The sequence below is a fragment of the Zootoca vivipara genome, chromosome 4 (assembly GCF_963506605.1).
Source record: "Zootoca vivipara chromosome 4, rZooViv1.1, whole genome shotgun sequence".
Classification (NCBI taxonomy): Eukaryota; Metazoa; Chordata; class Lepidosauria; order Squamata; family Lacertidae; genus Zootoca; species Zootoca vivipara.
Genome location: NC_083279.1, coordinates 97,664,101 through 97,676,409, shown reverse-complemented (window position 1 = coordinate 97,676,409; position 12,309 = coordinate 97,664,101). Strand labels below are relative to the sequence as shown.

General features: G+C 46.0%; 1 long non-coding RNA gene across 1 annotated transcript; it reads left to right on the top strand.

Annotated features, from left to right (window-relative positions):
* Positions 1-6,189: 6,189 nt before the first annotated feature.
* On the top strand, positions 6,190-10,792 carry LOC118085791 (uncharacterized). The gene is made up of 3 exons (XR_004692678.2): positions 6,190-6,657; positions 7,793-7,907; positions 10,611-10,792. It is a non-coding gene; the product is annotated as an uncharacterized LOC118085791 (long non-coding RNA).
* Positions 10,793-12,309: the final 1,517 nt, after the last annotated feature.

The window sequence follows — 12,309 nt, the reverse complement described above, 5'->3', positions numbered from 1 at the left end:
CCGAGTGTCCAGGAACTCAACCAGTATCGTGTGGATGAGCTCGCCTCGCACCTCCTCGTAGTAGCTGCATCGCAGGAGGATGTGGCCAGTAGTTTCCACTCTGGCTCCTCCTCAGATCATATAAATCTTTCGCCCTGCTTTTTTTTCGTAGTGCCTGGGATTTTTCTGACTATGGCAGGTCTGGGCCTGGCAGTAAATTGAACAACAATGCTTACACAACCAAGAATGAGCCCTAACACAGCCCAGCAAGGGCAAAATGTGGATTGGGCTTTCTGGGTTCTAGTTATTATTTTTCATTTAATGTTGTAGGTTGTTGTTGTTTTTTGCCCGGGGGGAGGTCAGTCTCAAGGACGCCCTTAATCCCTTCCAGTACCTGGGGTCCTGTGCCCAGTAAGGGTTGGAATCTAATTGAGGAGGTTGCTAGACTGATCAGGCAACAACCTTAGCTGGCCATCAGCACCCCAAAAGAATCTCAGTTGCAAGAACTAAAACTAAGGGATGAGGCCCTCCAGTCTAATGCGTGGGCTTTTCATCCACCACTTTCACCCGGCTGCTAGATAGGAGAACAATAGCAGGGTGTGTGATCTGAGCTGGAAGCAGGTTGGGAGCCAGCCATGCTTGATCTGTGCTAATGGAGAAGCAAGATCTGTTTTGGCGTTAATGCTGTGAGCCCTGTCATCATGCTCAGGTTAAATGTAAAAAAGGCAAAGGACCCCTGGACGGTTAAGTCCAGTCAAAGGTGACTATGAGGTTACAGTGCTCGTCTTGCCTTCAGGCTGAGGGAGCCGGCGTTTGTCCACAGGCAGCTTTCTGGGTCATGTGTGGCCAGCAGGACTAAACTGCTTCTGGTGCAACGGAACACCGTGACGGAAACCAGAGCGCATGGAAACGCCGTTTACCTTCCCGCTGCAGTGGTACCTATTTATCTACTTGCACTGGCATGCTTCGAACTGTTAAATGTATGTGCAAATCAAACCATATATCCTAAAGACACCACAGTCTCCGCTGACCTTCATTCCAAGGAAACCAAACCTGGGTAAGTGCCTGGAACCCCTGGAGTCTCTCGCCGCTTGGAAATAGGGGTCGCATGTAACATTATTTACACAATTTATAGCCCCCCTGCTGTTTTGCACTAGCCAAAAGGTGGCTGACAGTAAAAACAAGTAGATCAAGAATACATAACATCCATAACGGGGAAAAACACAACCTGTTGCATTGAAAATTCACAACAATGACTAATAGCGGCAGTATCCGCTCTCTCCTCCAAATGCCGTGCAAAAAAGGTGCACCTTTTTGACCAACTTCCTGAAGCCAGGAGGAGATGAGGCCAAACACACTTCATTAGGCAGAGAGAGTTCCACATGCAAAGAGTTTGTTTTCTCCTGTGCTACACCAACTCAGATAAGGTTTGTGAACACACACAAATACGAGCCAACCCGCCTCGTTTCGTTTGTGCGTGTTTATCGCCCAGTTATTTTCCTTCTTTCTGGAGGAAGCGCCACATTTCATTTCCAAATATCAAAAGGCCAATGTTTTTCCTCTCTGGCTGGCTGTGGGGAAGCAAGGACAGGACGCAGTGGCAGGAAGGTTGCGTGATTCAAACAGGTCAGGGTTCCTGTTCAAAATAGGAAGAGGGGAATGTTGTGGTCAGTTTACTGCCAACATCCTGCTTGTTATGCAGAGAGAGGTCTTGGTTCCAAGTCCTGCCGCAAAAGGGGCAGTTTGCTGTTCCTACAAATATAAAGGCGCAGATAGGGCTGTGATGATATTTAGATAAATATTTTTTCAAAGGCATCAAGGAGAGGCAAGTTCCAAAGATTACTTGCTATACATTCCGCAGCCTGCTTTCCCCCTACCTTTTATTTCCAATAAGGTTTCACTATTTGACCACCAAAGTGTACAATTGCCAGCCTCAGGGTTCTCGATTCCTTGCTTGTCTAGATGCTTGAAATCCAGCTTACTGAACGTATAGGATCAGAGTTGTGGAACACCGGCATGCTCTCCTGCTCCAGAGAAGCGGACACGGAGCAAGGGATTCAAACTTCAAGAAAGAAGATTCCACCTAAACATTAGGAAGAACTTCCTGACAGTAAGAGCTGTTCGGCAGTGGAATTTGCTACCAAGGAGTGTGGTGGAGTCTCCTTCTTTGGAGGTCTTTAAGCAGAGACTTGACAGGCATATGTCAAGAATGCTTTGATGGCGTTTCCTGCTTGGCAGGGGGTTGGACTGGATGGCCCTTGTTGCCTCTTCCAACTCTGATTCTATGATTCTCCTGAGCTCTGGAGGAGACTTTGGGAACATGCCTTTGCATTCTATGCAAACTATCAGGGAGCTGTCCGGAAAAACTCCAAACAACACTCAGTTCCCAGCATTCTTTGGGAGAAGCCATGATTGTTTAAAGCAGCACGGCACTGCTTTAAATGTCTCATGCAGATGGGGCCACACCAACAAGGATTATCCATGAGAAAAATGTACTTGGCACCTTCTGTAGAAAACAATATGGGCCAAGGAGCAGCTGGGGCTATGCGCCAACATGGAATTGTGCAACTGTGGCCTCCACGCCTTGCCAAACCACCAGGAGGAATTCTGGATCAACTTCCTTCATGGTTCTTACAGTGCATGAAGATGAGAAGTTGGACGCAAACACGAACTTCCTCGCGTTTCCTCTCTTCCCATCACTGTCTCAGGAGTGTAATTTGGGGTCAGCAAATACGCAGATGGACCAGGGGGCATGGTGGAGAGGAGCAAAATTATTATTATTATTCTAGTAAGGAATCCAAGGGCTTCCGCAGCCCAGAGGAATGAATGGCCCCTCCATACCCAAAGCAGAACAGCATGATGCACAAACCATTAGCAAAATGGTGTGTCACCCCTCCTTCCCACCTATCTCCACTAAGCAGATGGCTATCTTGAATGGCAAGGTGCCATTTTGCTGGTATTTCTCAAGCTAGTTTGCTGATAGAGTGTTTTTAGAAGATGTGAACGATTGCTAGGAAGTTAAGTACCGTTTCTGAGCACAATTCAAAGTGCTGGTGCTGACCTTTAAAGCGCCAAATGTCCTTTGCCCTGTATATACCTGAAGGAATATGTTGTTGTTGTTGTTGAGTCGTTTAGTCGTGTCCGACTCTTCGTGACCCCATGGACCATAGCACGCCAGGCACTCCTGTCTTCCACTGCCTCCCGCAGTTTGGTCAAACTCATGTTCGTAGCTTCGAGAACACTGTCCAACCATCTCGTCCTCTGTCGTCCTCTTCTCCTAGTGGCCATGATCTTGGTTTTTTTGATGTTGAGCTTCAGACCATATTTTGCGCTCTCCTCTTTCACCCTCATTAAAAGGTTCTTTAATTCCTCCTCGCTTTCTGTCATTAAGGTTGTGTCATCTGCATATCTGAGGTTGTTGATATTTCTTCCGGCAATCTTAATTCCGGCTTGGGATTCATCTAGTCCAGCCTTTCGCATGATGAATTCTGCATATAAGTTAAATAAGCAGGGAGACAATATACAACCTTGTCGTACTCCTTTCCCAATTTTGAACCAATCAGTTGTTCCATATCCAGTTCTAACTGTAGCTTCTTGTCCCACATAGAGATTTCTCAGGAGACAGATGAGGTGATCAGGCACTCCCATTTCTTTAAGAACTTGCCATAGTTTGCTGTGGTCGACACAGTCAAAGGCTTTTCCATAGTCAATGAAGCAGAAGTAGACGTTTTTCTGGAACTCTCTAGCTTTCTCCATAATCCAGCGCATGTTTGCTATTTGGTCTCTGGTTCCTCTGCCCCTGAAGGAATATATCCACCCCCATAGTCTAGCCCAGACACTGAGATCCAGCGCTGAGGGCCTTCTGGTGGTTCCCTCATTGCAAGAAGTGAGATTACGGGGAACCAGGCAGAGGGCCTTCTCGGCAGTGCCGCCTGCCCTGTGGAACACCCACCCGTCAGATTTCAAGGAAATAAACATCTATCTGACTTTTAGATGACATCTGAAGGCAGCCCTGTACAGAGTTTTAAATGTTGTTGTTGTTGTTGTTTATATTTTGCTGGAAGCCACCCAGAGTGACTGGGGCAACCCAGTCCGATGGGTGGCATATAAATAATAAAATAATGATGATGATGATGATGATGATGTGCCTTGTCGGACATAACCTCCACGAGCAGGGCCGCCCCAACACACTTTGCTGCCTGAGGCAAAGAACAAGATGTTGCCTCTCTCCATTCCATGTGCAAAAGCTGACTAGACTGGCAACTGAGATTTAACGCACATGGCTTCCCCCCCAAAGAATCCTGGGAACTGGAATTCATTGAGGCTGCTGGGAATTGTAATTCTGTAAGGGGCGAGAGGTGGCGCAGGTGGCGCTGTGGGTTAAACCACTGAGCCTAGGGCTTGCTGATCAGAAGGTTGGCGGTTCGAATCCCTGCGACGGGGTGAGCTCCCGTTGCTTGGTCCCAGCTCCTGCCAACCTAGCAGTTCGAAAGCACATCAAAAGTGCAAGTAGATAAATAGGAACCACTCCAGCGGGAAGGTACACGGCGTTTCCGTGCGCTGCTCTGGTTCGCCAGAAGCAGCTTTGTCATGCTGGCCACATGACCCGGAAGCTGTATGTCAGCTCCCTTGGCCAATAATGCGAGATGAGCGCGCAACCCCAGAGTTGGTCACAACTGGACCTAATGGTCAGGGGTCCCATTACCTTTTAAGGGGCAGGTGACACTTCCTAGAATTCTTTGGGGGAAGCCATGTGCCTTAAAAGCATCGTGCGGATGTAACCTGAATTTCACTTCAGCATCCTCCATTGCCTCTGAGTGGAGCAGGGGAGCTTAAGGGGCCCAAGAAAGACTTCATGGCACACATTCAAGAGCTCTGTCTCCTCGCAACCCTTCAGAATTGCCTGAGGCAGCTGCATCACTTGGCCTCCTGGTAGGGCCAGCTCCATCTGCAAGTTAGGAGAGCACCTTGGTGGACTTGGACCACATTCACCCCGTGCATCTGAAGTGATACAGTATGAGACCACAGAATCGTAGAGTTGGAGGGGACCCCACGGGTCATCCAGCCCAACCCCCTGCAATGCAGGAATCTCAGCTAAAGCATCCAGGACAGATGGCCATCCAACCGCTTGAAACTGTCATGGCTCCCCCCCCCCCCACCACCACCCTCAAGCGTGCCAAAAATGGTTAGGAGACTTCCTATTCCCCTCGCAGAGCTAGAGTTCCCAGAATTGCCTGGGTATGGAGATGGCCTATTAAATCATAAAGGCTTCTGGTGGTGCTCCTGGGCAGGTGCCCCAGATTCTGAGTTTTTGATTTAGAAAAAGTATGCCTGTAGCACTGCTAGAAATAAAAATTCGGGGCAAAGTGTGCAGCATCTTCTATGCCGTATCTGTGAAAGGAGTGTGGTGTGGGCACATTGTAATTTTTCCCTGGTACTGCGGAATGTTCCCTGTTGTTATTAGCAACATCATCTATATGTGTGTGTGTGATCTCCATAATCAGGACGTAGCTGTCTTTCTCACTTTGGGTAATCCATTCCCCACAGCCAGTCATTTTGCATTGTGCCATGCCTCCTCTGCGGAAGCTCTTTTGTGAGTGCCACTCCCAGCACTAGAATCATAGAATCGTAGAGTTGGAAGAAACCAAAAGGGCCACCCAGTCCAACCCCCCCGCCAAGCAGGAAACACCATCAAAACATTCTTGACATATGCCTGTCAAGCCTCTGATTAAAGACCTCCAAAGAAGGAGACTCCACCACACTCCTTGGTAGAAAATTCCACTGTTGAACAGCTCTTACTGTCAGGAAGTTCTTCCTAATGTTTAGGTGGAATCTTCTTTCTTGTAGTTTGAATCCATTGCTCCGTGTCCGCTTCTCTGGAGCAGCAGAAAACAACCTTTCTCCCTCCTCTATATGACATCCTTATATATATTTGAACATGGCTATCATATCACCCCTTAACCTTCTCTTCTCCAGGCTAAACATACCCAGCTCCCTAAGCCATTCCTCATAAGGCATCGTATCCAGGCCTTTGACCATTTTGGTTGCCCTCTTCTGGACACGTTCCAGCTTGTCAGTATCCTTCTTGAACTGTGGTGCCCAGAACTGGACACAGTACTCCAGGTGAGTGAGGTCTGACCAGAGCAGAATACAGTGGTACTATTATTAGCACTCTCAAAATTCAAAATGTGTCCGCTCTTCCAAAAAGTTGGCGGCCCTTGGGCTGATCCATAGGGACTCTATTGTATGTTGTGAACACTAATTGAAATCCTTACCCGCCGAGTCAGGCGGAACCTCTCCATCTCCTGACCCCAAACAGGGGCTCTCTTCAGCAGTCTCCAATAGGTTTCTTGTGACCGGGCCAATGGGCCAGCTTTTAATTTCATTAACTGTCATAAGATACGCCACCCGTCACTGACTCCTCATCCATACAGCTCTTTCCCACCCCCCTCTACACACTACAGATTTGCTCTCTTAGAGACTCCCTTGTCCCGTGGGAATATCAATTCAAAGGGATCCCATTGAATTGTGGGATTGTCCCCAGTGGATTTCTAAGCAGGAGTTTGTGGAGTCAAGTCAAGTGTGTTTCATCTTGAAGTCTCTCCAAGGAAATGGCTGCCTTTGCGAACCTTCATTTCTTTTTGTTGGTGCTGTTCCTGGCTATAACTGCTGCTGTCTGTGAGTATGGGGCAATATCTTTCATCCCTTAATTTTTAAAGGGATAACTATCAGTATCCCTTGACCTTAAAAATAAATCAATCAATCCTACCCTTTGCTCCAAGGAACTTGGGAGTGGCACGCACAATTTAGCTGTGATTCCTACATTGCAGGGGGTTGGACTAGAGGACCCTTAGGGATAGTTTCCCACTTGACAGTTCTCTGATTCTGTCAGTCCTATTTCATCCCCACAATGTGAGATAAGTGAGGCTGCGGGGGTAAGTGGCTCAGGTCACCCAGTGAGCTTCACGGCTGTCTAGATGCAAAGATTGTACTACCTCGAAATATTTTAACTGCCTCAATGCAAGAGGGTCGTAGACAGTGTAGACAGTGTTTGTCCCTGTGTACAGTGTAATGTGTGTGAAGAAGTCTGTTGAGTGCAGTCACTGGTTCACCCATCCCGATATTGTCCACAAGGAAGAGGGACGTGGGTGGTGCTGTGGTCTAAACCACTGAGCCTCTTGGGCTTGCCGATCGGAAGGTCGGCGGTTCGAATCCCCACAACGGGGTGAGCTCCCATTCCTGTGTCCCAGCTCCGGCCAACCTAGCAGTTCGAAAGCATAAATAGGTACTGCTGTGGCAGGAAGGTAAACAGTGTTTCCGTGTGCTCTGGCTTCCGTCACGGTGCCCCCTTGCGCCAGAAGCGGCTTAGTCCTGCTGGCCACATGACCCGGAAAGCTGTCTGTGGACAAACGCCGGCTCTCTCGGCCTGAAAGCGAGATGAGCGCCGTAACCTCATAGTCACTTTTGACTGGGCTTAACCATCCAAGGGTCCTTTACCTTTGCCTGCCTGCAATGACTTGCAGTTTCTCCCTTCCCTCCTTGGAGATGGCTGGAATTGAACTCGCAACCTTCTACATACAAATGCTCTGCCGCTGAGCCACAGCCCTTGCCCAACACCTGTGCATCATGCTTGCCCACAGGGAGAAGGTATCAAGGGAAGAATGAAATTTCCTGTTGCTTGCAGCAGACAAAAAGCATGCCATGAGGATTTAGCCCCGAAGAATCTCCCTCTCTGGGCGAACTGCAACAGAACCTATCTTTTGAGAGGGCATTCATGTGCTTGGTTTTTCCGTTCTGCTGTTGCTGTTCACAGGTCTGGATGTTGGCACTGGAGAATGGGGTTGCGGAAACTACCGAGGCTACTGCCGCAAGGATTGTTTCCCCCAGGAAAAGTCTCTGGGGCCCGAAGACTGTGCTGAAGGCTTGGTGTAAGTTTCCTTCTTATGCCCCCTTCCCTGTTCTCATCTTTCTGTTGTTGAGATGATATATAATCCTCAGCACAGCAGCCTGGTGGGAAATCAGGGGAACCAAACTTAAAGGGAAACTAGGCAACAGAACCAAACTTCTGTAACACGATGGCTGAAATGTTCTTTAATTATTACTATTCATTTCTTGCATTTATAGCCCAACTTTTATCTAAGGATCTCAAGGTGGTGTACATAATTCTCCCCCACCCTCTTTTAATCCCCACAACAAGCCTGAGAGGTAGGCTAGGCTGAGAGTGAATGACTGGCTCCGAGCCCCACGGCGGAGTGAAGATTTGAACCCTGGTCTCCCAGGTCCAGGACTCTCAGCGCTACAACACGACACTGGCTTTGGGTAGGGTGTGCAAGGGTGTCCCACTTGATGGGAGTGCAGTCCTCTCGTTGCCTGATGCAAGCCCAGTTTAAAAGAGAGAGCTACATGCCTGAGAGAACTATCTCATGACACACTGAAAACCAATTTTCCGTTTCTGCCAACATCCAAAGATCTACAGAATTGGGTAGAACTTCTTAAATTGCATGTGACTTGGTGCTAACGCAGATCTAAAATTCTGTGAACCGCCCCGAGACCTCTTGAGTATAGGACGGTATATAAATTCAATAAATAAATAAAATAAAAATAGTACAGGCCAATCAATAGTTTGCAAGTGACCTGGGCCATCTTCCCCGGTATGGCGAGATGCATCATATGCAGTTTTAAACCTAGCAATTATTTCTAAATAGGCATCTATGAATTAGCATGTGCAAAATGTATGCAAATCTGTAAACCTTTTGTCCTCCTTTTTGGCAAATGCACAGGTGAACACTAGGGTGATGACAGCCTCATTTCCCTGTATCATAAATTGATGGGCTTTCATTAAAGATTAGATTAAAAAAAAAACCTCACGCACAAAATGATTTTAAAAATTTTATTTATTAGTTTTTTGACCACTTTTGAAGTCACTGTAAGCAGATATAAAATTGAACCCAAGCTTTAGAGTCACATATATACAACATTATATAGGGTCATCAAACACACAAGGAAGCTTTTTTTAGCTGCTGTAACAGTATAGACGCCGCTAGAGGACGATGTTTTGCTACCTCTCCTGTAGGCTCTTTCCCCAACATGTCCGGCAGGGTCTGCTGGCTGAGTTTTGAGGTCCCCAAAAGGGGCTTTTACCTTGCGCAGGTGTGACATTTGTATACCCTATGTTGCTAAGAACACTCCCCATTGTGGAATGTGGTGTTCTGTCCAAATGTGATACGAAATATATATAGAATTGTTAATACAATTTTATGAAATTGTAAAACGGCATACAAAAAAAATTAAAAACGGTTTGTGCCTGACCTTTTTAAATATTTCAATGGAATATACCTCATTTTAGACATTAATAGGCAAAAGTTCATCCATTTTTTGAGAAAAAAAATGAAAAAGTCATCACCCTAGTGACCACCCTAAACCCCTGCGATGTCTCAGTGTGATTTTTTAAAAAATTCATGCCGCAGAAGGCCATCTTTCGTCACTACTAGCTGTGTGCATACACCATCCCTTTAAAGCATATTCTTTCCCTCAAAGAATTCTGGGCACTGCAGTTTGTTCAGGGTTGATGGGAACTGTGAGTGCTAAACTACGGTGCCCAGAATTCTTTGAGGGAAAGAATCTCATTTGATTGAGTTTTAAAGGCATAGTGCATACTCAGTCTTCTTAGTATTGTGTATTGAGTTTTTAATATTCGGTTGGGAGCCGCCCAGAGTGGCTGGGGAAACCCAGCCAGATGGGCGGGGTATAAATAATAAATTATTATTAAATTATTATTATTATTAGTCATGATGACTATATACGGTACATATATCTTGGACATTGAAGTTTAGGTTTGCTAATAATAAAGGCACAAATACAGGATGGGAGAAACCTGGTTTGAGAGTAGTACATGTGAAAAGGATCTAGGAGTCCTGGTAGACCACAAACTTGACATGAGTCAACAGTGTGACACAGCAGCTAAAAAAGCCAATGCAATTCTGGGCTGCATCAATAGGAGTATAGCATCTAGATCAAGGGAAGTAATAGTACCACTGTATTCTGCTCTGGACAGACCTCACCTGGAGTACTGTGTCCAGTTCTGGGCACCACAGTTCAAGAAGGATACTGACAAGCTGGAATGTGTCCAGAAGAGGGCAACCAAAATGGTCAAAGGCCTGGAAACGATGCCTTATGAGGAAAGGCTTAGGGAGCTGGGTATGTTTAGCCTGGAGAAGAGAAGGTTAAGGGGTGATATGATAGCCATGCTCAAATATATAAAAGGATGTCATATAGAGGAGGGTGAAAGGTTGTCTTCTGCTGCTCCAGAGAAGCGGACACGGAGCAATGGATTCAAACTACTGTACAAGAAAGAAGATTCCACCTAAACATTAGGAAGAACTTCCTGACAGTAAGAGCTGTTTGGCAGTGGAATTTGCTGCCAAGGAGTGTGGTGGAGTCTCCTTCTTTGGAGGTCTTTAATCAGAGGCTTGACAGCCATATGTCAAGAATGCTTTGATGGTGTTTCCTGCTTGGCGGGGGGTTGGACTGGATGGCCCTTGTGGTCTCTTCCAACTCTGTGATTCTATGATTCTAATAATTTGGTGCACTAGCAGTGCATTCTCTTAACCACTTATTCTTTCTGTTTACAGCTGCTGCATATCAGGCATGTTGGCATAGCAATTTGGCTTGATCCGAGTGACTGGGCTGTGAAGAGAATTTCTCGAGGACGGTTGCAGGAGAGCAGGCGACAAAGAGCACAAAACAGCAGCCCCTTCATTGCAGCAAACAGCTTGCAAACAATAAAACTATTTCTCCTCGGCTTTTGCTCTGACTTATAATGAATCGTTTCTTTATCATTACTTAGAATGATAGGAGGGTCCCTTCTGTCGCACTTCTGAGCTCAGGGCACCTATGGGTGCCTCCAGTTTATCAGTGTTTTGCAGGACACACTCGGGTGCATGGCGGCACTCCAGATTTGCACATTTAAAGTGGATTAAAGCACTCTAGCACAACAAATATGTTTGGGGAAACCCAGCCAGATGGGCGGGGTATAAATAATAAATCATTATTAAATTATTATTATTATTATTATTAGTCATGATGACTATATACGGTACATATATCTTGGACATTGAAGTTTAGGTTTGAAAAGTATGGATCGAACGAAAGATTAACAGGAAGATGTGCAAACACCCACACAGAGATATCAGAATGGATGAATGTTCTGCCTTGCACACAGGGCTGTTTCCTGAACCTTTTTTGACTGTACACCCTTTAAAAATAAAATTAAAAGAATTATGCATCTTCCATAGTTTGATACATCCACTTTATAATCATTTATCCTACATTGTTTTACTTCCCCACACATCCCTCCATGGGTTGATTAGGGTTGCCAGACTGAATAGAGGACAGGACTTCTGTGCCTTTAATTGCCCTGCTCTCTTTTGAGTCTGGAAACCTTAAAGAATAACCAGCAGACCCTTTGTTTAATTTCCAAGCAATTAAAGGCACAGAGGTCCTGTCCTCTACTGAGTCTGGCAACCCTAGGGTTGATATTTAATCCTTGTTGAGCTGCATTTCCTTAATTACCACCCTTCTTCTGGTTGTTTTTAACTGCTGCTCATATATCTTGTCCTACTTGGAAATTTATTTGGCTACTGTAATTATTTAAGTATTCTCCATTTTATTCCCACTCCTCTCTTTATGTCAGACTCATCCTGATTTCTTATATTTTCAGTCAATACTGCTAGCTCCACATATTCTAGTCACTTATTCTGCTAGTCTTCTTTTGTCCTTCCACTTTTGTGTATAGATTATTCTGGCCGCTGCCGTTACACATCCTTTTGTAGGTGAGGCAACTGAAACTGTACACAGTACTCCAGATGTGGTCACACCACCGATTTACACAACGGCATCATGATATTGGCATCTTTACTTTTGATTCATCTTTCCTAATGATCCCTAGCATGGGGTTTGCCTTTATCATAGCAGCTGCACCCTGCATTTACAGCTTCACTGAGCTCCCTATTGTGACCAACAGGTCTCACTCCTGGACAATTCCTACCATCCCTTATCAATGGTTGGGACTGATGCAAATTGGAGTCCAACAACATCTGAGCCCCGGTCCTGGGAAAAGGCCAATAGTCGTACCTTGGTTTTTGAACAGAATGCGTTCCAGAAGTCTGTTCGACTTCCGAAACATTCGGAAACCAAGAGGCGGCTTCCGATTGGCTCCTGATTGCGCAGGTGCTCAGGAAACAATAGTGGAAGCCGCATCGGACGTTCAGCTTCCAAAAAAAAAAGTTTGAATGCCGGAATGCTCATTTCTGGGTTTCGATCGTTCGGGAG